The sequence below is a fragment of the Panthera tigris genome, chromosome A1 (genome assembly GCF_018350195.1).
Source record: "Panthera tigris isolate Pti1 chromosome A1, P.tigris_Pti1_mat1.1, whole genome shotgun sequence".
Lineage (NCBI taxonomy): Eukaryota > Metazoa > Chordata > Mammalia > Carnivora > Felidae > Panthera > Panthera tigris.
In genome coordinates, this window is record NC_056660.1 from 30,823,102 (window position 1) to 30,849,941 (window position 26,840).

Consider the following 26,840-nt stretch of genomic DNA (forward strand, 5'->3'; position numbering starts at 1 on the left):
TGCCCATGGGTACTACAGGGATGTCTTGAAGTGTTAACTAACATCTCTAACAGTTTTTGACATTCCATGATCCCTGAGGAAAACTATGGTTGTGTATTCTATGTCTACATTAATTATGACTTTTACTTATGCAAATTTGATAAGTCACTGGAGAGTGGAAATGGTGAGTATGTTGGCGATAAAGCGAAATCCTTTCTAGTTAATTGATTTTTCATTTGCTTTACTGCATTAAGTGGAATTGTGTTAGCAATGAACTTAACTCAGACTGGGTTTTATTCCTTTGATCTATTGCTTCATGAAATCTATCTCTTCCTTTCTTTTCATGTATGGTAAATGCTTACCATTCTGCTTTTTATCCTCTGACCTAAGCTAATTAGTTTCCTTCACCGTCATAACACTATGATAACTCTTATTTCTACCACTCCTCTTTAGAATGATACAAGTATAATGAAGAGTCCTGTGAATTACATTTTAACTGTATAACCACATAAAATGTGAAAGTTTTTGAGAAGTGAGTCAAACATATTATGCATGCGATGTAACAGATCTCATCTGTTTCTCATCTTAAAGCGCCTTAGATCTTCTTAGGGACAACATCTTCAACCTATAAAATGATATTTTGAGGAGAGCAGACATTTCAGTGAGTCTAAATTTAAAGTTAGAGGATTATCTCCAAGGTTGATCTATTGGAATTACTTATCTGGACCGAAGTAATTCAAGTAATTCAGGTGTAGTGAAACACTTCTAATTTTAAATTCAGAAGCATTAAGGAGTGAGTTGGATTATTGGCTATAGCACTTAGTTGATCCTCTTTCTTATCATCCTTGACTTTTAAAGCCTGGCCTTTTTTAAATGTTCTTCAGAAATCCATGTGCTCACAGCATTTGATTCATTAATTTTGAAAGACTATTATAAAGGCCTTTTAAGTGATAAGTTCAGAGATACCTAAAAACCCAAGTGTGAACATACACAATTAAAAGAAAGAACTCTGTAAAAATGTCATAATGAATCAGAAGTTCCAAAGTGAATCTTGGGTGAAAGGAGACTGATCATATTTTACATGCAAGTCATTTTTTTTTTTTTTCAAAGTCTGAATCTTCACTAAATGGATCCTTGGCATTGAAGGTGGGCAGAGGATAAAGAACTTCCTTTGTGTCCATATGTTATAATTGTTTTTACTGTATACATTTGTAAGCCCTTATCTTCTATACTTTTATAAGCCCTTTATTTTTGTTATTATCAAGTGCTAGAAAGGGATAAAGAGAAAACAGATTTTATAGATATCAAGCTAAATGTCTAAGTAAAGCAGGTACCTAATTTTATCACAGAAGCCTAGGCATAAACTAAATTAATTTTCAAGACATTGTTCTTTCTTCCTTCCCCTCTTGAAAGATACAATATTTTTCAAGAGTAGTAATGAAATTGCTGCTATTAAAATCTCAGTTTTCATCCAATACTCCCTATTGTAGTGTATATATATTTATAATATATATATCTACAGATGAACACACATATGTAATACATAATTATATATTATGATCTGCACAAAATACTGTTTCAGATTAAGAACTGTTTATAAGATGAGCTTCTAGTTGCTTAACTAAATTGTATTCCAGCATTGATCTGAACCATTTTCAACTAAGTAGCAATAATGGTTTTATATATTTCAATCTTTTATCACCAAAGATGTCATTTATTTGACTTTATTTTCCAATTATATATAGCTTTTTTGCCATCATGCTGGCACAGCAGAGGTAAAAATCTGCATCACTATGTTGTTTCAAATTTAAACAGTTTTTCCACTCAGCTGGACGGAAACAAACCAGTAACTACTACTCGATCTGGGCCTTGAGACAGAATTAGAATTATTCCAGGGAGAGGAGAGAGAAAGGTAAAGGGCCTTTAAGACTGGGGAAGAGTGTGCAAAAACAGAGAAGGGACAGGGATGGCTACGAAAATTGGACGGCAGTGAGGCGAGAGCCCTGCTGTGAGCTGGGGTAGGGGAGCGGGTATTGGACAAGTTGGGAGATACTCTGCATACATACGCAGGGCCCCCATCAGAGAGAAGTTGAATAGTCAGGCTGAGAAATGGTTAGGTTACTGCATTAAGAGCAAATATCTCTAGGCAAAGAGGAAAGAACAAAGACTTAGAGAAGATCAACAAGAAGAAAAAAAAAAAAAAAGAAGAAGAAACAATTGCCAAGTCTCAGAAGACAAGAAAGAAAAATGGCTAAACACAAAGGAACACAAAGCACATGTTAGAAAAGTGAAGACACACAGGGATTTCACCCTACATGATACAGTTCTGCCATTCACTGCAGGCAAGGCGAATTGACCGTAACATGTTTTTCCTCCAGAAAAACCTGATCAGCCCCACAATCATTTACAAGCCAGGACTGCAGGAACTTCTTATCCATCGTTACCAGCAGATTAGATGAAACCTATCTGCTCTCTTAGAAAGAATATATAAGAGTGAAAGAGGAATTCTAGATAGAAGTCACTAGAGTTATCATTTTTACGTTCAATCATGTAGACAAATAATTTTACTCTTTTTTTTTTCCTGGATGGATAGTTCATTGCTTGCACAGTGGTGGGAGACTGTCTGCATACACAGAGTTTATGAAGCTATATCTCTCAAATTATGATCTGCAGATCACCTCCGGCAAAATCTCTGGATTCTAGAACCTCTGGATTCTTCTGTTAAGGAATGCTGAATGAAAATCCAGGGCAGGGAACAAAGAAGCTGTATTTTCAGCAAGTACCTTGCATGAATCTGTTGCACACCAAAGTTTGAAATACATGAGTTTAAGGAGCATTCGTCTGGGTAACTTTCCTATCAGCACTCAAACAGCAAATGCTGACAGAGCCAACCTGGCGAAGTTACTTTTCCTTAATGATACTTAAGTTTCTTTTAATTCACAGCTATAGGAAGGCATCAAACACACTAGCGGAGATAAACACACTAGCGGAGATAAAAGTTTACAGTAATTGTGTTTGCTAAACAAACACAGTATACATGCTTGCACAAAACTAAAATAATATGTTGATATAACTATATTTGTTTTCTGATGTTAAGTACCAATGATTTAGACTAGGAGGGTGAAAACTCCAGCAGCTATGATTAGGGTATGCATCCTGAGTGGATTCTCTTTCACTTTTAGCCTGCTGGTTGTCACATCACTGTGTTAGTCTTATTCCTTCTGCTTATGTGTTCTATAACCCACATGGAGTGCTGCCCGTTGTAAATTCCTAATAAAGACTTGCTAAATTAAATTGTGCTTGATTTTCCCCTCTGGTGATGCAAAACAAAGGAACATGCCATCCAGAGTTGTGAAGGAAGGAAAATAGCTTTTCACAGGTAGCTAGACTCAAGCCATATCTTATTTAACATCATATTCAGAGCTACTGATAGTCCAGCTAAATCAAAATTTAAAGCCATCCCCCACCTTATTTTCCTTCACTTTTCCCTTATATGTGCTTTTTACCTTTTCTGCCTTTGCTTACACTCTATGACTTCTGCCTGAAATGCCCTTATCCCCCACCCCATAACCTATCCCTTCCTCCTGTTTGCCTGTCTAGATGAAATATTTTCAACCCATGACTGTCCACAATGTGTTACCATTTCCCTCTCATGGCAGTAAAATATACCTTATTTTTCTCATGTTTATGGAGGTATAATTTCTTGTTTATATAAACGTCTCCAAAGGCAGATTCTCTTTGCTTCCCCCTTTGAGCACCTAGGTGTACACAGTAGGTGCTCAATTATACTTACTAAAATTAACAAATTAATATCTAGTTAAGAAAGCCAGCTCTGGGAGAACTGCATAAGGACAGATTCCTTTTTGCATCATTGGCACTGTAAAATTGCTAGAAAAAGTTTGCTCTGACTTGGATGTAGAACCACTCTATCAGTCCTGAAATAGAACTATCTTACACTTACAAAACACTAATGGATGTTTTTGAGATTTTCATTTGTGCATAGTACCACGGTTACCAGGTAAACACACAAAGTGTGGAGAGAAATTCAATTATTTCTTTGTGACTCACTGACATTCCACCTAAGTGAACTCTTGTCAATTTGTTTTAATTATTCTTTCTGGAAGTTTTAGAGACAGTTAAGAAAAGGAGTTATAATGCCTAGAAGTCTATAAAAATAAAAAAAAATTAACAATGGACTATAAGATTTTATGACAAGGATGGAACGTGAGATAGGAAGGACATGCTATGTATTTAAATGCATTTGAATCCATTGTCAGAGCCCCTGCATGAGATACACTCAGTGTATGGATAGGCATTAAAATGAGTGAGAGACTGAGGTTCAGTGAAGCTCAACCAAGCATTCCAAATGACTCTGGAAAAGAAAAAAATAAGCCCAGAACTTTGAATACTTCTTTGAAAACATAAATTTTGAAAGAATACATTTCTGAGAATATTTCAATCTTATGTCTAATATATTATCCTGAAGAATAGTCTCCTCTCTTGCCTAAAAGCCAAAGACTAAATAGTAATTTATTCCCTGAGGTAGTGGATGTTGAGGCTTTGTATTATGGGACTAAAATTTACCAGAGATAAAATAGAGTTATTCACTAGAATTTTTTTCTCAGGATCTGTTCTATTATACACTACCCTATCCCCCTAATTCATATTATGACACTGAAAAATACCAGGTCGTCAAACTTAGCTATAAATTACTTCACACCCATAGAAGCATAGGCATTCCAGAAAGTAAATTAATTTTTCACTTTTAGTTTCAGATTACTGACTTTTGGTAAAAGGGTTATGCTAATTTTTCTGGTCGAGTGTCAATTGATGAGTCCCATAGGGCACAGTTAAAATGCTACAAAGATCACTTTTCTTTATCAAATATCTTTAGGCAATTGTGAAACCAAATGAATAGATTTATCCTACCCCACCCCCAAAATAATGGGAAAAAAAAGAGAAAACAAAAATCTTCAAAAATTTTTACCTTATTACTGCATAATAGCTGTATGACTATATATTTAGCCTCTATTTTATTTTGGGTATGTTTTATTGAAATATGCAAAACATTAAGCAATTTTAAACCTGTACAAAAGTAATATAATAAAATGGAAGCTATCCTTTCATGTCACCCTTTGGAAAGGAAGTTAGGAAGCTGTTATACATATTTTCTCTGAATCTGCCTTGAAATATGCATAAATTCACATGACATTTTGGTAAATGTATTTCCCTAAGAAGATTCCATGCATTTCAGGAAGTGTATAATTTGGCAATTACTAAAGAAATTATTCATTTCTCATGTATAAAAAATAAATAGTTGCATTAAATACATGTAACCTGTCAGAATATGACTTATGGTTGCCTCCAGCAATAGCAATGTATGTGCTCTGCTCATTCAATTTAATAATACATTTTCAATAATAAATAAATTAGGTCATAAATTTGTGTTATGTGCTGGAACCTAGAAATAACTCTCCTCTCCCTCCCCTCTTTCCCTCACCACCTCCCCATAATTTCTCTCTCATCTCTCTACATCTTTCTCTCTCTCTAACACCCATTACTCCACAGGTAAATGTCTTTTGAAAAAAGTAAAACAAGTATTATGCCAACAGAAAAATAAATAGTCCAAAAGGAAAATGGGCAATAATGAATATGATCAACAATTCTTAAGAACTCTTCCTTATAATTTTATTGACTTTTACATCTCTAACCCTCTTTTATACTAATAGATCCCTCTGAGGATCTAGAACATTCCTTCAACAATTCAGCATCAGTGGAAATCAAGGTCTATTGAGGTCACATGATTGCACAGTCCATAGCAAGTAGTAATTCCTGTTTGGTGAATAAGGCCGTTGGTGTTAAAAAGCAGAAGAAACCTTTGGTGGGGAAAAGGCTACAGCTACCAAGAAACCAGCCACTGGGAAGAAGCCTACAGAAAAGAAACCCACCACAGAAGAAAAGTAGCCACTGAATAAACTTAAATTTGTTTATTCCATAAATGTCAATCATTTTGAACAGCTAGTTTTGAATAAAGCCCTGATCAAAGGCAGCGAGAAACATGAAATAAAAGGAAGTAGTAATTAGCAGCATATTTAGTTTGAGGATAGTTTTCTTGACTTCAGTTCCATATTCTTTCTATGGAACAAATAAGTAGATAATATTGGAATGCTAATTCTCTCATTTAATTGAGCTAGCTTCATGGCTTGTCCTTTATATATTGTTTTAAATTCTTTTTCTTTGCTTTTTTCCCAATACAGAAATTTCAGCAGTGAAAAGGGGTGCTCTTGCTTTGGTCTCAAAGACACAGTTGTGTCTCATGGGTTAAACTGCACCTGGTGTTAAATGCCAAGGTGATGTATGAAAAGGGAGTAACAGAAAATTAAGACCCAGAGGCTAAGAAAACAGGACCAATGCAGGTAATACTACAGATTTTTTTTTTTAAACAATGAAGCAGGACAAGCAAAGTAAACTCAGATCTTGAAATATACAGTGTAGCTCTTAGCTGAGAGTTTTTATATATATTTTTTTTAAGTTTATTTATTTTTGAGAGAGAGAGAGAGAGAGAGCGCGCACGCGCACGCGCACATGAATGGGGGAGGGGCAGAGAGAAAGGGAGAGAGAATCCCAAGCACGCTCCACGCTGTCAGCACAGAGCCTGTCGCAGGGCTCAAACTCACAAACCTTGGATCATGACCTGAATCAAACCCAAGAGTCACACGTTTAACTGGCTGCACCATCCAGGCACCCCTGAGATTTTTTTTAAGTAGGGGTTAAAACTTGACATTTTTTGTAAATTACAAGCATGGGGTGTGTAAAGGGAGTGGGGATAGGGACCTGCTATGGTCAGTGGTTGCAAGTTTCATGTGTTCTTAAGGTGAAATCATCATTGCTAAGGACTTTAGGCTATAAATGTACTTGTTTATAAAGGAAGTATTTGGGATTTTGTAAGGTGCATGGTAGTTTATGAAGGGCACAGCATAATAAAAACAGCATAAGTTAGAATTAGATAAATAGGAGCCTTAACCCCAGCTTTACCAATGATTAGCTATGCGTTCTCAGAAAGCTGAGATTCAAATTTTCAACTAGTAACATGATGAAGAGCTGTTATAATATTTAAATAAAATAAAGCATGCAGGTGCTAACTAAATATTTACTGAGTATTCTTATCTTGTTCCTTGCAGATCCAACCTTGCTTCTCTACCTTGCACTTCATTGATACTCTATTGACACTGTTGAATTACTCTTGTTTTCTGGTATATTTTGGATTCAGACAATGAAAGTTATCCACAGGAGAAGGGAAAGTGAGAGAAAAAATTGACATACGATTTCATTCCTCAGGTCTCTTCCTATGAGGTTGGTGGGGACCACCTTTCTGTACCAAAGGAGGACCAGGATGTCCCTGTAGATGTCCCTCTCCCACCCCATGGTTTCCACTCCTGCTGGGTTCTGCTAAATAAATCCTCCTTCACCTAACCCATTCAGACCTAGGGTAATAGTGCCTTTCCTGCTGTGATTATCTCCAGAGTGTCACATCATTACTTGTTGACTTCCTTCAAACCCCTCACACCTTTGCAAATAGTCCTTTTATTAAACTCTCCTCAAACGCCCCTTTTTGATATGCCATCTGTTCTCCAGCCAGGACACCAGTGGAATAGTTATTATCGTTATTATCATTATTACAGAGTGGTCTCTCTGAATGCCATGCCAACTGCTCTTATGAAGGCGATTCATAGTAACTGCCTTGATAATTGTGACAGCTAACAAGTGACACATGGAAATGCAGAACTGTCAATCTTGTGATTAATTATCCAAAGTGTCAGACATCATAAAGGGACTCAAAAGTGTTCATGTCTATTGAAAAGTGAACTAATTTACTAATTATATATATGTACATTTGGTTGTATATTGTTGAAAATTGCACAAACGTGTATCTATCAAATTATATAATTGTAAATATAAAACTAAGACAAAAATAGGTTGTATCTTTTGCATTATGAGAATTATGAAATATATGTCTTCCAGAGAGTGGCTGGGATGGGGACTGGTGAGAGAGAGGCCTCTGCCTTCAGTTCTGGGGAGGCAGGACACAGTGATCACAGCTGTGAACTAGCTTGTCCTGCCCTGACAGGTGGCTCTTACTCCAAAGGCGGACACGCTGTGGGGATTGGTTTCACTGGGATAAACAGCAGCAAGCAAAGTCTATTCCACTGCATGAAAAAAAATAAAAGATCTTAAAGATTGGGCTTAATGAATTTAAAATATTGGCAAAAGATGGGGCACCTGGGTGGCTCAATCGGTAAGCATACGACCTCAGCTCACATCATGATCTCACAGTTCATGAGTTCCAGCCACCTGTTGGGCTCTGTGCTGACAGCTCAGAACCTGGAGCATCAGAGTCTGTGTCTCTGCCCCTCCCCTGCTTGCGCACATACTCTCTCTCTCAAAAATAAACATTTAAAGAAAAATTTAATATATACATCCAAAAGATACAAAATAAATATATTAATATATATTATATACATATATAATATACATATACATATTAATATATGTCATATATATTAACATATATATATTAATATATATGCAAAAGATGCAAAATAGAATAGGACCAAAACAGGGTTTTAATTTAGAATGCTACAAACCACATCATTTAAATAATTTTAGTAGCCTAACTTTTAGAAATCACACACTGGCTGACATTTTTCAGTCACTTCCTCTGAAGCAATTTAATACATATCAGAGAATATCAGCTTATTCACTTCTACAAAGCCAGAGCAAAATAAAGTAGGGGAGAGATTCTCCTCCTAGTAAATACTGAGAAGATGAGCATTCATTTTCTGGATGTTTCCTATCAGTGAGATTTCCAATAACCCATAGTTTCAGGCTATTCGCTCCTTCTACCTCATTTGGTTGACCCAGGCATTGGGATTGATTGCCACAGGTTTATTATAGCTACAACTAATGGCTTGTAGATTCTTTTATAATCAAACCTTGCTTGAAATGTCTATTAAAGTTTGCCCCAGGAATCAGAATGTCAGAGTACCTGGGACAAATGACTTTCTCCAAGTCAGGTGTAAAAACACTTCCTAACAAGGTAGCATAGCAGTTGTTTATTTTAGAACTTATGAAAATTAAGAAAAACAAACCAAAACTGAAAAATGTTTATTAGTGTTTTAAATAATAAGTAATAAGGAAGATTTGGGGACATCTCTAGAGGTAAAATGTATTTTACTGGCCATTGGGAACACGATGGAGAATATAAACTAAGGACATGTTGCTGCTTTTCACTTAGAATGTTGGCTGTGGTTTTGCCATCAATGCACACAGACAGCAGAGATATCAGTCTAACAATCTTCAACTTCATTCAAATGTGGACCTTTTAAAATCATTTGAACTTTGTGTTTTTTTTAAGAATGAACATCTTATGGCTTCAAATACCAAGGGTGAAGACAATAAATTGAACCCAATTATCTGGGTCTTATCATGGAGCCAGAATTTGTTCTCTGATGATATTTTTAAATAATTATTTCTTTGTTGTGCCTATAATTTGTTTCTTATAACTTGCACTGACATAATTACTTCAAAATGTATAAAAACTAATTTATTTTCCCAAGACATAAGTTGAATATATCTTAATGCATAGTAAAAGCAATTATATAAGTGAAGTCTTTGTACGTTTTAAACAGGAATAAAAAGGAAAGGAATACCAAAAAGTCTCAAACTGACTGTTGAGCAGGGAGAAGTACATAAGGATGAGAAATTCAATTTGGAAAATATTTACTGATATAGAACCTAACACGTGGTTATTATTGAGGGTGATGATGTACTTGTCCAACTTAACATGTAATTATAATTGACTTACCAACAGAAAATTGTAACAAATTCTCATCTCTGTGCACAGAGAGTCTGAAACCTACTTCTTAGGTTTAATTCAGGAGATTTCATTAATATAGTTAACATAACCAAATATTTTGACACATACGTATTTAAAACTACCATATATTCAAGTATATCTCATTAGATTTTTGTGTATCTAAGAGTATTTGGAAAAAATTACAGTGTGAATATAATTAAAATCTTAAACTAAGAAATAATGACATCACAAGAGAACTAAGATCAAAATGTTGAACCATATTGTTCATGGCTTAACATCCTACATCCAAATATTTCTCAATGTGTCTGGTGCTTTGACTAGTGCCTTAAAAAGCTAGTTTGCATAAATATTCAAGAGTTACAAGAAGAGCATTTCTTTACCTCAAAAGGTCTCATACTTACTCTTAAAGGATTATCTCTTTGATTAAACTCAAACTAGAAATCAATGCAAAGAAAGAATTAAAAGCTCCCAAGCTTTCAGAATGCTTTGAATATGGGTAAATGTATGAAGCAGGAAGAAGCAGGACAGTTACATTAATTATAAACAAAGGTGCAGCTTTATTCCTGTGACTGTACAAAATTGTAGTATTTTCAGAAGGGGATATTAAAAAACTGAAATTATGAAAGCTTTACTGTAACAACCAGTCTTTATCCTACAATGACATGTTTTCTACTTAGTTGTATTTCTGCTTGCACACTTGATTTTATTTGATCATTCTGACATGAAAACACCATTCCATCTTAGGGTTGTCTGGGTGACTTAGTTGAGTGCCTGACTCTTGATTTTGGCTCAGGTCATGATCTCAGGGTCATGAGATCAAGCCTTGGATCCACTCCACACTAGGCATGGAGTCTGCTTAAGATTCTCTCTCTCTCTCTTTCTCTCTCCCTCTCCCCCTTTCCTCCACTAGCATGTGTGGTCTCTCTCTCTTTCTCAAAAGACAAAAATAAAACAAACACAAAAATCCCTGCATCTTAGTAAAATATATATATTTCCTGTTATCTTTTAGTCATTTGTTATTTTAGTCTTGATGGGTTTAAGATTTTATTTGATTAGATTTGTTTTTTGATAACTTGCCATCTGTGATTATTTGAAATCAATGTGAAAATGAAAGTATGAAAGTGATTGTTGTTGTTGTTAATTGTTTTTAGTCCCTGCTCATGCCTTAGTGCCATTTTTGGAAGAGTAACTGGGGCAACAGAAAAGAAAATGAGGAACAAATATAATATGAATAATACATGGTTATCAAATGTCTTATACATCAAAATTCATTTGTTTAATCAATATAAAATTACATTACCAAATTGTATTTAGTTATGAGCATATGGTAAAAATTAGCAATAGTTTTTTAATAAATGTTTTGAATTGCCTGAGGCTGCTTTGATCTTCAAAACTATCATGGTCATCTTTAATAGGTGTTCTGAAGTTCATGTGATTGATTTCCTAACGCTCATTGTGTACCCATAAATCTTACATTCCTTTCTAGGAGGAGAATAGAGAACCCTTGCATATCACAGAACAGGAATCAGACCTCTTGCACAAACCTTTCAAGTACTTAAAGCTGTAAATAGGCACCACTAAATCTACATTGATTCAGGAAATGGTTCAGGCCACTGCACCCCCTCACTGATCAATGACCCCCTGTCCCTTTAAAAACCTCTTGGCTAGGCAGAAAGCACAGAGTTGGCTTTTGGACAAGAATCTGCCTTCTCCCCAGGTGGCCCAGGCTGCTGAATAAAGCTCATACTCCTTTCCAATCAACAGTCATCCCCTGACAAATGGCCTTTTGAGCAATGGGCAGCCGAACTTGGGATTTGGTAACAACTTTTGGGAAGCCAACTAGGAGCCAATGCTCCTGTGGCATCCAGTTCCCCCTGGGAACTCCAAAGCAGCGCAGTTGTCTAGGGCAGCACTCCAGGGCTTACTTGTTCATTTCCTGAGCTAGTAACTTGGATTACTGGAGGGGGTTAGCTGCTCAGGTTTAGTTGGTTTCAGGGAAAGAATCTGAAGAATCTGTCCCTGCAACTGCAGAGGCTTCTTTTGTCTTGGGGAAATTCCGTGTTGATTCCTAACACTTGCTCTTTGACTTGAATGGAAAGGGAAAGAGCATCTGGGGCAAGCTAACAAGCTTTTGGACTGGGTAGGTTTGTTGAAAGTGCACATCAACATGGTTTCTCTTTTGTGAAGAGCTAGGAACTTTTGTTTTCATTGTCTGTGCTTTCCCATTCTGGAAGTGGCACAACAGTTGGGAGAAACTAAGAATTTGAATAATGGTCAATTGGTCAATTCCTTTGTGATTTGGGGCAGCTATGTCTTTGGTGTGTGTGTGTGTGTGTGTGTGTGTGTGTGTGTGTGTATCATCTTTGGTGTAATGGGGGTTCTATCTCTATCCCGCCAACATTGAGCCAAATTTTGAATAAAAGGAAGGAGTATAGTCAGGAATCTACGACTAAGCAAAAGCTGATTTTCTATTCTAATACTGCCTGACCAATGTACTTTCTAGAAGCAGATGAGAGATGGCCCCTAAATGGATCTTTAAACCATTACACCATTTTACAACTAGGGATATTTTGTCAAAGAGCAAGAAAGGATAATTAGATACCCTATGTTCAGGCTGCTTGTCTTTACATAGTAAAGATGCTGCCCAGGAAAAAAAGTGAATTAATGGTGCAGAGACAAGGGGAAAAACCAAATTTTTTTCCTGATGATGCTGTATAGAATATAGGAATATAGAAATGAAAAATAGAAGGGATAGGAAGAATATGTGGCAAATCTAACCCCACTGCCCCCTCTGCAGGAGCTCTTACCTCCACCTTCTCCTCCTCACCATTCTAAGGGGTGGAACAAAGGAATCCTGGAACAGTCTCTTCCTTTAAGACCTGGCAGGGCACCCAATTTGGACAGGAAGTACCCCACTATGGGTAGTGGGCAATATCCTTAAGGCAATACCCAGTCGAGGGCATTGGTGCTCAAGGACAGCCTCTCAGATGTTATTGGACATATATTCCTTTTACAACTTCAGACTTCATGAGTTATAAAAATGCCAATCTCCCCTTATAGTGAGACCCCCCCCCAAAAAAATGGTAGAACTCTTTCTGAGCACTTTTGCAGCTCATCAGGTCAGCTTGGGCAGATATCCAAGCTTCAGTGAATACCATATTAACTTCGGATGAAAGATGAAAGATGGCTAGTATTAGTCAATGAAATGAGGAAGCCCAGCACCCCCATCATGAGGATCCAGCCCAGACCCCGCACCTGCCTTCGCATTGGTTGAGCCCAATTGGGACCCAAACCAAGGGGGTTTGCCTGGACCTGAGCATTATCAGCAGTACATCTTGGCAGGTTTAAGTAAAGGTCTCCCAAGCAGTGCAGTTTCAGTAAGATTCAAGAATTGAGAGATGCAACAGAAAGTCTGGCTTGGTTAGAAAAGATTTACCTAATTTATCAGAAACGTACAGATATATCATCAGAGGCCCCAGAAAATATCCACATGGTAAACATGACATTCATAGGGCACAGCATGCCTGATATAAGGAGAAAGCTCCAAAAGGAGAAAAAGGTAGTAGGAATGGAACCATCACAGCTAGTTGATGTAGCCTATGAAGTATTTATTGCATGAGAAGTAAAAGGGCTCACCAGGCCACAGTCAATGGAAAGTGTGGAAGGCAGGGATGGGAAAAAGAAAAGTAAGTGACCTCTAGGAAGTAAGAAAGGAGCTATTGGTCAGAATCAGTGCCACTACTGCAAAAAGGGAGGGCACAGAAAGGGGATTGCCTGAAATTGAAAGGAAAATAAAGGCAGGGAGGAGGGACAAGGTATAAATAAATGGTGATGGAAGGAGAGGAAGATGACAAATTAAGAGGCTCCCTACCATCTCGCTGATTCAGTTACCATTTCCCCACAGGAGCCCTGGGTACAATTTCCACTGAGGAATCAGCTGATGGACTTCTTAGTGGACACAGGGGCCATGTACAGCATCTTGAATACTAAATTGATACAAAACACCCAGAAGGCAGTCTCTGTAGTTGAGGGTCTCAGGTCAAGAACAACAAAGACCTTTCCTACAATGACTAGAATGCAAGTTTGGTGATTTTTCTTTGAGACATCATTTTCCTTATATGCCAGAATGTCTGATCTTACTGGGCAATTCTTGATTTGTAAACTAAACGCTCAGGTAACTCTCCAAAGAAACAAGCACCTACAAATAAAGGTACCTCCGGGTAAAGTGCTCCCATTACAAGCTGTTCTAACTCAGGTTAAGACACCAGAAGCAGAACCATTCCCTCCTGAAATCAATAAACAAGTAAAGTGATTTGGGCAGATAGAGTGGTAGGGAGGGCAAAAGATGTGACACCTGTATGAACAGACTTGAAAGAGGAGATTTACCATCCCTAGGAAAAGGCAGTACCCTTTAAAAAAAGGAAGTTCTAGAAGATATACAGGCCAACTTACAGAAGTTCTTGAAATATGGCTTAATTTGAGCTTGAAGGCCATACGATAAATACAACCATTCTTCCAAAAAAAAAAAAAAATACTCATGAGTACCATTTTGTACAAGATTTATGGGCCATTAATTAAGCCATACAAGACATACCTGACTTTGTCCAATCCATACACACTAACTGTAATAGTTGGTGATTATGAATGGTTGATTGTACTAGATCTAAAGGAAGCCTATTTCTGAATTCCGACAGAGAAGGCCCAACTGTTGTTTGCTTTTGAATGCCAGGACCCTTAGAAATCAGAACCACCTCCTGAAACTATTGGATGGTGTTACCATAAGGATTTAAAAATCACCCCTGCCCCACTATTTTTGGTGAAATCTTAGCAAAGGATTTGAGGATGATAAAATTAGCTGATGGGATTTTATTACATGTATATCATTTGTTAGTTGATACCCCCACTTATGAAGTTTGTCTAGACAATACTATTCTGGTTTTAAATCATTTGGCAGACTGCAAATATAAAATGCATACAAGGCCCAAATTTGTAAATAAGAGATTGTTTATCTTGGCTTTCAGCTGTGTCAGGGACAATGTATCCTCACTGATGGGGTGGGGGGTGGGGGGAAGAAACAGTTTTAGCTCTACAAACCCCCAGAAATCAGTGACAACTCTATGAGTTTGGGGGAATCACTGGTTTCTGTCAGATCTGAATTTCAAATTATGGTTTGATAGTCAAGCTTTATGTGAAGCTCTAAGAGAATTGGATTCAGACCCTTGAACTGGACTATGGAATATCAATTGGCATTTGAGACAATAAAGGAAAAATTAGCAAATGCCCCAGTTCTAGGATTACCAAACCCTAGAAAGCCCTTTAAGCTATACATACATGAAAGGCAAGGTCACAGATTAGGGGTCCTCATACACATTCTTGAGGATAGTCCACAGCCAGTGGCCTATTTCTCTGAGCAATTAGAACCCACGGCCAAAGGATAGCTCCCCTGTTGGAGGGCTGTTGCAGCTATTTGTGACATACTACAGGAGGCAGAAATGTTAACGCTTGGGCAAGAGATAATGGTGTATGCGCCTTACCAAATATTAACCCTTTTAGAACAGAAACAGGATATTGGCTAATAGCTACAAGAATGAGTGGATAGCAAGCTGTATTGTTAGACAATCCAAATGTGACTTTATAGCAACAACAGCATTGAATCCAGCAACTTTGCCACCTGATAACTTGAACACCACCTCAAGTAAGAATGAATGTGTTAAGATCATTGATGCAGTATATTCTAGCCAGTCAGACCTCCTCCATCAACCACTGCCGGCACCAGATTATGGGTTATTTACAGATGGTAATAGTGTCGTGGACAATGGCAAGCAATGATCTGGATATGTAGTGGTCACACTGGTTCAGATAATAAAAGCACATGCTTTCCCCCCAACTACCTCCTCACAAAAGACAGAACTGATTGTTCTAACATGGGCCCTGGAGTTATCACAAGTGGAAAAGGTAAATATTTATACCGACTCGAAATATGCTTTTGTGATAACTCATGCACACCAGATAATTTGGAAAGAGAGGGGTTTATTGATCTTCCCCAACAATGACATTAAATATTCCCAAGAAATCCTGTGATTATTAGAAGCTATCTATCTTCCTGCTGATATAGTGATTATGCATCACCCAGGGTACCAGAAGGGGGATTCTCAAATAGCAAGAGGTAACTGGTTAGCAGATGCAACAGCCAAAATAGTGGCCAAAAACTCACACTCGAGAGATCCTTGAGTGGATCTCTCTGCCTTTAAACCCCAGTACAGGAAATAAGATGAAGAGAGAACGCACACAAAAATGGGGCTTTACTCAAACAGACCCCACTGCTTCATGGAAAATAACTCCCATTGGATAATACTATTACCTGAATAGATAGTATTACCTATGCCCTGATAGTGAATCTAGTCTTAAAGCATCTGCATGAAGGATCACACTACGGGAAGGATGCTTTAATGGATTTTATTAGGCCTCATTTGAAGGAGACTTATCTATAGAAAATGGCCCACACAGGCACCCAGAGATGTACTGTACATGCAAAGAATAATCCAAACAATGAGAGACACTTACCAGGTCAAGGGATACAATATAAATTGGAATGTCCTTTTGAGGATTAGCAGATAGGCTTTACCCACATTCCTAGGACTACTTGGAATTGTAAATATTTACTAGTATATGTAGGTATATTTTTGGGATGGTTTTAAGTGTTTCCCACCTAAACATAAAAAAAGTCCAGATATTGTAAGACTCTTGCTAAAGGAAATTATTCCTAGATTTGGTTTATCCAGCACTATTCAGAGTGATAATGGGCCTGCCTTTCTATGTGAGGTGGTATATAAAGTAAATGCTGCTTTACAGATCATCCAGAAATTGCATCCTTCATGGAGACCTCAATCAACAGGAAAAATGGGGGAAAGATGAATCATACGTTGAAAAAGACTTTGACTAAAAGCTGTCAAGAAACTAACCTGAAATGGGATAAGATTGTACCGATTTCCCTTCTCTGCATTAGGATTGCCCCCAAAAGTGGGCTAAAATTAAGCCCTTTGAGATTGTATTTGAGAGACCCTTTTAAACCTAGGCTCTAGGGACAGCACCCTTAGACTTAGAAAATGAAAGTAAGATTAAACAGTATGTACAACATTTGAGTCAGGTATTAACTGTTTGCACAAGTTTGTCCTCTCCAGGTCTATGTATGCTTCAGATGAGCCACTTCATCCTTTTAGGCCTGGAGACAGAGTACTATTATAAAAGACCTGTAAAAATCAAGAGCCTGATCAAAATTTGGCTGAGAAATGGATGGGGTGTTATGATGTTTGACTAACCATCATACCTCTCTAAAATTTTCAGGTATCAGCCACAGATACACTGTACCAGAATGAGGAGGGTTCTAGCTACAGATGACAAAGAAGCCACTGAAAGTCCCTGCTGGGAAAGCCATCCTATTCAAGATTTAAAAGACCTCTTTAGGAAAGGAAACCTATGACAACTATGTTCATTCTGTGGCCCGTATTAATGATGTCTTCTCTCTCCCTAGGTTGGAAAGACAATGCACTCGTACAGGTAACTCCGAATTTGGCTATAGTACATGTTCTACTGATTGCTGGATAGGTCATCCAAAAGCTCAGTGGATGCTGGACCATGGAGACCTCTTGGCCCACCCTATTTATAACACCTGAAGGCAACTGATTTCCAATTACAAAGGCCCAAATACTAATGTATAGGCTTAGAATAGATTCTTCCAAAAAGATCATGAGGCACCCAGTGTGTTATGGTCCCTCCAATTACTGAACTAAAAGAGTTAATCTTCAAAGGACAGAGCAGGCATATATTCCTCAATTAGATATCATGTGAAACCACCTCCCAAAAGGGAGCAACTCCCTACGTGTAAATGATAGTCTGTTTTCTTTCTGGCTATGGACAATATCCATAGCCAAGTTCAGGTGGGCAGGAATTGGATGGAATTAGCTGCTCTATTACTGAGCTGATTCTAAGACCTGAGGAGGTCTCCACATTTTGTCTTTGTGCTCTATTTGGGTTTGTCTTTATTTGCAAATTAGTCATGGCCACAGACCATATTACAAAGTTTTTTAACCCCAAACGGTGTCGTCTGGCCACCCTGGTGATCCCCTTCTCCCTTCATCCTGCTAACAAAACCAAACATTGAGCCACCTCCCTAAAATTATTTCCCAGACCAACTTGTGATCTTCCAGGCAATATCCCTGATGGGATGAATGTTTCTTTCATTATATGTTGCTGTGGTGGGAGGGCTGCTGCCCAATAACATGTGCTTTGCAGTCTGTCTCAAACTCTCCACCACTGGGGATAATACAACTGCCAAATATTTGGCTAACTCACAGAAATCAGTAGAATCTCTTGCTAAAGTTGTCCTGGATAACCGTATGGCTCCTAACTGAGCAAGAGGGAGTTTGTGTTGTTGTTAATTTGTCTTGCTGCACATATATCAATACCTCCTCAGAGGTAGAAACCGGTATTGATAAAATCAGACAGCAAGCCACTTAGTTACAGCAAACCCTATATTTCTACCTGCTCTGTTCCAGGGAGGATATGATTGGTTCACAAACCTCTTCTCCTAGATACCATCAGGATTTAAGTCCACATTACAAGGCATTCTAAAATTAGGACTCACCCTGATGTTAGCGGTACTATGTGTATACCTAAGACTTAAGCTCACTACATTGTGTATATAAAAAACTTCAAGCAAGCCACATCAGCAGTCATAAATTAATGCTTCAAATCCACATTAACATATTCCATCCCAAGGTCCTGAATATACCCTTTATCAACCTGAAGAAGCTACAGAAGGTGAGTCTTCTCCCTCAATACCATAAATATGGAATAAAATTAACAGTGGGGAATTAAGGCCACCTTGATCTTTGTAACTAACATGGTGATCTTTCATATGTGTTCTTAAGTTCATGTGATTGACTTCCTGACCCTCATCGTGTATCTATAAATCTTACATTCCTTTCTAGGAGGAGAACAGAAAGCCCTCATACATCACTGAACAGGAATCAGACCTCTTGTACAAACATCAAGCACCTCTGAAAATAAGCACCACTAAATCTCATGGAGTCAGGAAACGTTTCAGGCTACTGCACCCCCTCACTGATCAATGACACTCTGTCCCTTTAAAACCCTCTTGGCTAGGCAGAAACACAGAGTTGGCTTTTGGACAAGAGTCTGCCTTCTCCCCAGCTGGCTGGCCTCCTGAATAAAGCTCATATTCCTTGCCAACCAACAGCCATCTCTTGAGTATTGGCCTTTTGACCAATGGGCAGCCGAACATGGGATTTGGTAACATGCCCTTCTCATAGTTGGAGACCACTGAATTCAAAGTTATCAGAAAAAAAATCCTCTTCTCCTATACCTTCTCAATCTTTATATCTCTTTCTTATATTTATTTGAGAAGCCTTGAATTCTTGAGGACTAAGAAGTCTTCCTTGTTTTCATTTGAATTTTGATACAAATAACTTTGTTCCAAAGAACATCAAAATAGATAGCTTACCAGGGGTGCCTGGATGGCTTAGTCAGTTAAGCATCCAACTTCAGCTCAGGTCATGATCTCATGGTTGATGAGTTCAAGTCCCGTGTTGGGCTCTGTGCTGACAAATCAGAGCCCGGAACTTGCTTCAGATTCTGTGTGTCCCTCTCTGTCTGCCCCCTCTCCTCCTGTCTCTCTGCCTCTCAAAAGTAAATAAACTTTAAAAAAATAGTTTAGCAGACATTAATATTCATGCCCTATTAAAATAATGTTTTATGTAATATTTTGTAGTATTTATAGATGGACTATCTATGAATAGTCCTTCTTGAAATGGTTTTATACTTTAAATAATATAAAATTAATTAATGCTTTATATATTTAAATAGTCATACAATAGGTAGAAATGTTGAATGACTAAATTAAAGGAATTTAGAAAAGATTATTTATTATCCACTGTACTTAAAGCTTAAAAGTGCTGAAAACAATTTTATTAGTTGTCTTTAATTAGAGTTTAAGGTAAACAATAAAGGAAACTTAGATATACTAAACTCCCCATAATACACCCTATGCAACAATACAGAATTATGTCTAGTATGCTACTCAAGATTAAGCATTAAAGAAAAAGCAGCAGATATCAACATTTACATTGGCAAATGCATTTATCTTCAGTTGATTAGAGCAAATATGGTCTTTTCAGACAACGTGGCTCTAGTGAGGTGAATTTACTTCTTGGTTTTAAATTCTGTACAATAAAAAGTAAAGGGATCTCAATTTAAAGCTGAATTCTTCTATGCAGCACATTTTATATCTACCTGAATTCAAGTTTATGTGCCTAATGAATGAGTTACAATGCTCAAGCACCTATTAATAATGAGAAGATGAAGTTAGATAAGGTGCGGCTTGCCTGATCTTTGCAAGTCTCCCAGAACCAAGGTGCACTGCCATTTAAGCATGCATCTTTAAGAATCGCAGTGTGTGCAAGGATGCTTAGGTTTCAAAAAAATCCCTCAATGATGAAGAAGAAATTATCTGTTGTGTCATCACCTCCCAAGAAGCTCTTCTATAAATAAGGTTAACACAGACCAAATAAGACTTTTCCTTTTGGAGAAACAAGGACCACACATGTGCCTGTGATAACTCATATGTGTTTCATAGAAATGATAAAGTTATTATGCGGTGGCCTATTTGGCCAGTTTTGAATTAGAAGCCTTAGAACAAATTCCGTATGTCGGAAATTGAGTGAGTAAACTCGTGTTGAATAATGAGAATGATAAATTAAAGAATATACGTGTGATTTATCATTCCTTCCTAGAGAACACCTTTAGCAATAGCAAATGTAAATTAAGATGACACTACAAAACAGATTAGGGGAGAATAGCATGCAGAATTCCAGCGAGATTAACAATGAGGACAGGAGGCATTTTAAAAATCACAGAAGATATTCAAGCACCTACTGGTCTTGGAAAGAGTCAGTGTTTGTCTAGTCCCTTTCATCCAAGAATCTCACTACATTTAAATATATTTCAAATTGATTTTCACGTGCTAAAGCATTCATATTGTAATTTAAATCCAACAGATCAAAATAAAAATCACAGTGCCCTGTGTTTATTAAAAACTACAAAACAGAAAGAAAACTAATGAATCCCTCTTGGTAAATTATTCACAAACAGACACAAACACAGGGAAGATGAGCAGAAAACACTGTGCTTCACTAACACTGTGGGGTAGGATAATTTATTGGAAAATTCATTTGTGTTTTGGTTTCTCTGCTAAGGAAAAATCAGAAGGAATGAGTTCACAGTGTTTTGTGCTCTACATTTTTCCATCCGTTCTGACTAGGTCCTTGTATTTCTTTGCCTCAGGGGCTTCTCAGGGCCTAAAGCAGAAGGTGCTTGAAAATAACCTCTCTTCCCGGCTTTTTTAAAAGTCCAAACCAGGGGTCACAATCTCAAATACCAACAGAGCCAGGCTGGCACCTAAGTGAACAAAGTTGGACTGGGTTTAATTTTTCCCACGTAGGCTCAATTTAATTGCATATTTATCTATGAAGGAATGTTTTTACACTAAGGAATACATTTTTCCATTTTCTAAAAAAAAAATATTTAGAATTTTGGTCCACTTTTCTTCTATTTTGATAGTGTCAATGAAAAATTGCACCAGAATTAAACAGGAAAGGAAAACTTTGTTCAAGATTATAACAATAGAGGTGAAGACTGTTGCCACAGGAAAAAGACACTGAAGTCAACTTTGCTGAAACAGAAAGTAGAAGGATTCTTAAATGCTGGGGCAAGCTAATGAAAAATAAAGGGGAACATTGGGGAAGGCTGGTCTATGTGGTTAGGCCAACTGTGTTGGGTTCCTACCATGCCAGAGAGATTGGGATACAGGGGTACTAATTCTTTTGATTATTACATTTCAAAGGAATAGCCCCCAGGTCTTTGAGAAAGACCCTCTAAGGTTACAAAAATGGGCAAGAACTTGGGAGAAGACTTACATCTCAGAGGGGCAGAGAAAAAATTCAGAGGACCAAGTTTTCTAAATAAGTAAGCTCCAAAAAAGAGGTCAGAGACCTATTACCAGGAAGAAGCCTACATGAAATTTAGTTAAACCAGGGGGAAACTTAAGGCCTTCATGGTCAACAGTGATATAGCTGTAGGGAGATATTTCTCTTATATTAGGAAGACAACAGTGTAAATGTGATAACTGGCAAGGACCAGCAAGTTAATGCCCTGGGAGATGTTAGTTGTCCTGATGAGGAAACCTGAAGCCTGCAAGCCTCATCTAAAGTGAGTAGTAGTACACTGCCCCAGCTAATGTTCTCAGGAGGAACTGCAGACCTAGTTTTGCCAGATCTGTTAATTTTTCAGGAGTATCCATATTTTTATCTAGGCAATTAATTTAAAGTTTTTCATCACTTTGAAATACTAGCAATAGACTAACCTGGCCAGTAAGTGACCAAGCTATCATCTCTGGCCAAAAAAAAAAAAAAAATGTGTGTGTGTGTGTGTGTGTGTGTGTGTGTGTGTGTGTGTGTGTAAAAGCATCCTAAGAAGAGAAGAAAGAGGGGAAACTGCCCTTTTTATTCAGGAGGGCTTGGGGGTAAAAGAAGTGAAAAAGTGAAAAGACAGTTTAAAGGGAGGATTAAGGACTGTCTGCATGGGTAATGGATCATGAAATCAACTTGACTCCAAGCTTCCCTTCCACTGGAATCATAGGAAGCTTAAGGCTTGGAGTCAAGTAGATTTGATTCAAATTAAAAAAGAAATTTGATATTTTCTGTTCAGTGAAATTTGTGAAGAATCATACCCAGATAAAATGCATGTGTGATTTTACTGTTCTCATAGGCTACTTCATATAATAGGTATGTTCATTAAGGGGAGAGGGATATGATTCATATTCTACCATTCTAACAAAAGTATTAATGTTACTTGTTTTCTATAACTGATGTCACTCTCTTGGTTAATCCCCATTCCCATCTATAGGGTACAGCATAGGAGCTGAAGGACTTCAAATTTGCCAAATCAGTCTTTCCATTTTTCATACTTTCTTCTTTGCCTTCTCAGTCTCTTTTGAATCCCATAGTCAGAATTTTAAAGTTAAATCTTCAAGTCAGGGCTGTCTCTCTTACTTCAAAAAGGTCACCATTTCTTCTCCCTCTTTTCCTTTTTTCAAGTGGCGCCTGGTTGCAGGAAAATACATATTCTTAGTGAAAGAAAGAGTCTCACCCGTGTGCACTAGAATGTGATTGTCCTGGTTCTTTATCTTGGGCATCAAATTTATAAGAAGTATTACATCACAAAGACCAGTATGTGTAGAGTTTAAGAGCACAGAAAGTAGGATAATATTGCCTAGGTTCACAGCTCAGCTTTGCCACTTATTAGCTATATGACACTGGGTAATTAAACTTTCTGCATCTTGATTTTGTCCTGTACAACAGGGAGATAAAAATAGTACTTACTCATGGAGGTTTAAGAGGACTCAATTATTTAATATGATCCAGTTATTTCATATGAGTGCCTGATCTATGGCAAGTTCTCGCTAAATATTATCTATACTACATTCTATGACTGATGCCAGCTGAGGAGTGGTTGGTGGTGATGTACTGACATCTCTATGGTTGTTACTGTTGCTTCTGGTGAAGATGATACACATACATACATGGTCCCTTCCTTGCCCCAGACCATGGCTATTATGGTCAATATCTTCATAATTGTCCCAGAAGTTCTTAGCTATCTTTACCACGAAAGACATTGGTAGGTTTGGTTAATTCAATTATGGTACATGACTCAATTAATGATTACGACCAGTAGGAATTTAGAATCTATTTACTATGAAAATATTATAAAATTATTTAAACTTTTGTCATTTCCATTCAAATAGTACTTACTGAACATTTATGATCTGCAAGAAAGCAGATTAAGAGCTAGATATGGGAAGAGGGCTTACTCAAATTATAAAAGCATAATTTCTACTTCTTTAGAGTTGATTGTCATCAAGAAGTGGAGACAATTATATTCATATGCATAACAGCAGAAATAAGGCAAATGTACCTTAGTTCAGAAAAGCATTATACGTAAATACTAATACCCACACAGAATAAGAATAAGGCATTTCCACTGAGAAAATGCCTCTAAGAAGAGGTAGCACATACAGTTTAAAACATCTGTAGGGATTCAATTATCAGAGAAGAAACACAATTATAATAGGGTAAATATCATTAGGGAAGATGTGATTCGTTTTTCTTTTTTAATAATTCTTAATTTGAGACCTGTTTTGGGGTTGGGACTAGAGACAAAGATTGGATAAATTACACGAGGGAGTAACAAAGGATATACTCTGGGCTTTACTCCCTGAGCAATGAAGAGGCTTCAAAGGTGCACGAATGTGTGAAGACTCACATTTGTGTTTAAGGATAAATACTCCACTGATAAATGTAACATAGAACTGAAAGAAGAAAAGTTAGAAACATGTGGACTAAGTAGTTTCACTTGCAAAATTTTCCCTAATGTCCCTAATGGGCATTTATTTATTTATTTATTTATCTTGAGAAGTTGGGTGCATTTGAAATCTATTTATTTATGTTGATTTTAGTTGCTGGAAGAAAAGGGTGTATGAGGAACTAACCTGATTGCTTAAGTAACAAGTTCTCTTTGCTGGGTTGTTTTACATCTCCAACGTGTGTGTGTGTGTGTGTGTGTGTATATATATATATATCACAGTAATTCTGAATTGATTTTGAGTGACTTAAACTCAAAACTTAAAGGTAAAATGAAGACTAAAGGAAATGGAAAAATATCTCTATTGTTAAATAAGGAAATAGAAGAAAAGATAAAACTCTGAACCTAGTGTCACAAAAGAAGCAAAATATGAGTGTTGATAAAAAGCACTAGGTTAGCGTGTGCAACTGGACAGAACTTCAATAATGTGATTTAGAAGCTAAAGACTAATCTGTCAAAAGTATCTCTTTGCCAAAAGGTTACTGTGGTCACCATTTTATATAAAGTTCCATTAGGGATAATGTGTTCATTCCAGAAAATGTTTATATATTATTTTATAGGAGTTTCCTCCAAGTATAAATTCAACTCTCCAGAAACATTTCTTGGAAGTTGTTTTCCTTTTTTTTTTTTTTAACATTATAGTATAGATAATGGAGTCGGTTATATCATAATCCTCAGTTCTGAATTATTTTCATTGTATTTGTCTTTTCCCTTTAATAATGATTGCCTTTCCATGCCCATATCCACTGGCAAGTGTTCCTTGTTGTCATAAAATGTGTATTGTTATTTTGTGTGCATATATTTTAATATACATAAGTTGATTGTGCCATAGATCTCACTAAACATTTTTTTCCCATTAAGCATTACACTTTTTTTTAAGTTTTTATTTTAACTCCAAGTAGTTAACATACAGTGTTATATTAGTTTCAGGCATACAATATAGTGATTCAACACTTCCATACATCACCCCAGGCTTGTCACAAGTACAGTCTTCAATCCCCATCACCTATTTAACCCATACTCCCAGCTCCTTCTTCTCTGGTAACCATCAGTTTGTTCTCAATTAGGAGTCTATTTCTTGATTTTTCTCTATTTCTCTTTTTTCCCTTTTCCTCATTTGTTCTGTTCCTTAATTCCACATGAGTGAAATCATATGATATTTGTATTCTCTGACTTCACTAGCATTACACACTCTAGCTCCATCCATGTTGTTACAAATGGCAATATTTCATTCTTTACTATGGTGACTAATATTCCATTGTAGATATATATATATATGTACTACCTGTTCTTTACCTATTCATCCATCTATGGACACTGGGAGGCTTTCATATCTTGGCTATTGTAAATGCTGTGATAAACATAGGAGTGCATGTATCCCTTTGAATTAGTGTTCTTAAATGCTTTGGGCAAATACCCAATAGTGCTATCTGAGTAACTTTTTGAGTAAAAAAAAAGTTTTTTTCAAAAACTTTGACTTGTTCCTTTCAGAAATATTCATTTTTACTAATTTTGTATTTCTTACTTTTATACCATCACTTTTAGTCTCTCCTTCCCAAAGAGCCCCCTTTAATAATTCTTGGAGGGCTGGTTTAGTGGACATAAAATCCTTTAGTTTTTGTTTTTCTGGGAAAGTTTTTATCTCTCCTTTTCTGAATAATAATCTTGCTGAATAGAGGATTATTGGCTGCAGATTTAAATTCAGGAATTTAAATATATCATGCCACTCCCTTCTGGCTTGTACATTTCTTTTGTAAAGTCTCTTGTTAGCCTTATGGGTTTTCTCTTCTAAATTACTCTCTTTTGTCTTGCTGCTTTTAAATTTCTTTATCACTATATTTTGCAACTGTAATTATAGTATGTCTTGGTGTGGGTCTGCTTTTGTTGATTTCGATGGGAGTTCACAGTGCCTCCAGGATCTGGATGTCTCTTTCCTTCCCAAGATTAGGGAAGTTTTCAGCTATTATTTCTTCAAATAAATTTTCTTCCCTCTTTTCTCTTTCTTCTTCTTCTGGGACTCCTACAATGCAAATGTTGTTGCAGTTGACAGAGTCACTGTGTTCCATAAGTCTATTCTTGTTTTACGTAATTATTTTTTTCTCTCTTTTGTTCAACTTGGTTACTTTCCATTACTTTGTCTTCTAGGTCACTAATTCTTTCCTCTGCTTCTTCCATCTTGCTGTTCATTCCATCAAGCATGTTTCTCATTTCATTTATTGAGCCCTTTACCTCTGCTATGTTATTCCTTATCTCTGGGTTAAGGGTCTCACTCATGTCTTCCACTCTTTTCTCAAGTCCAATGAGTATCATTATGATGATTGCTTTAAATTCTTTACCAGGCAAGTTACTTATATCTGTTTTGCTTAGCTCTCTGGACATTCCTTGTCCTATTCTTTCATTTAGAGTAAATTTCTCTGTCTCTTCATTTTGTCTGCCTGTCTGCATTGCTTTAAGGATGTCAGCTATGTTTTCTGGTCTTGAAAGTGGT

The 26,840-nt window shown here is 37.0% G+C and overlaps 1 long non-coding RNA gene across 2 annotated transcripts; it reads left to right on the top strand.

Moving 5' to 3' along the window:
• The first annotated feature begins 1,047 nt into the window (after positions 1-1,047).
• LOC122230969 lies at positions 1,048-19,085 on the top strand. Of its 2 annotated transcripts, XR_006208028.1 has the most exons (5): positions 1,048-1,125; positions 6,237-6,395; positions 17,201-17,413; positions 18,635-18,676; positions 18,847-19,085. It is a non-coding gene; the product is annotated as an uncharacterized LOC122230969 (long non-coding RNA). The 2 variants fall into 2 exon arrangements; XR_006208029.1 differs by lacking the exon at positions 18,635-18,676.
• Positions 19,086-26,840: the final 7,755 nt, after the last annotated feature.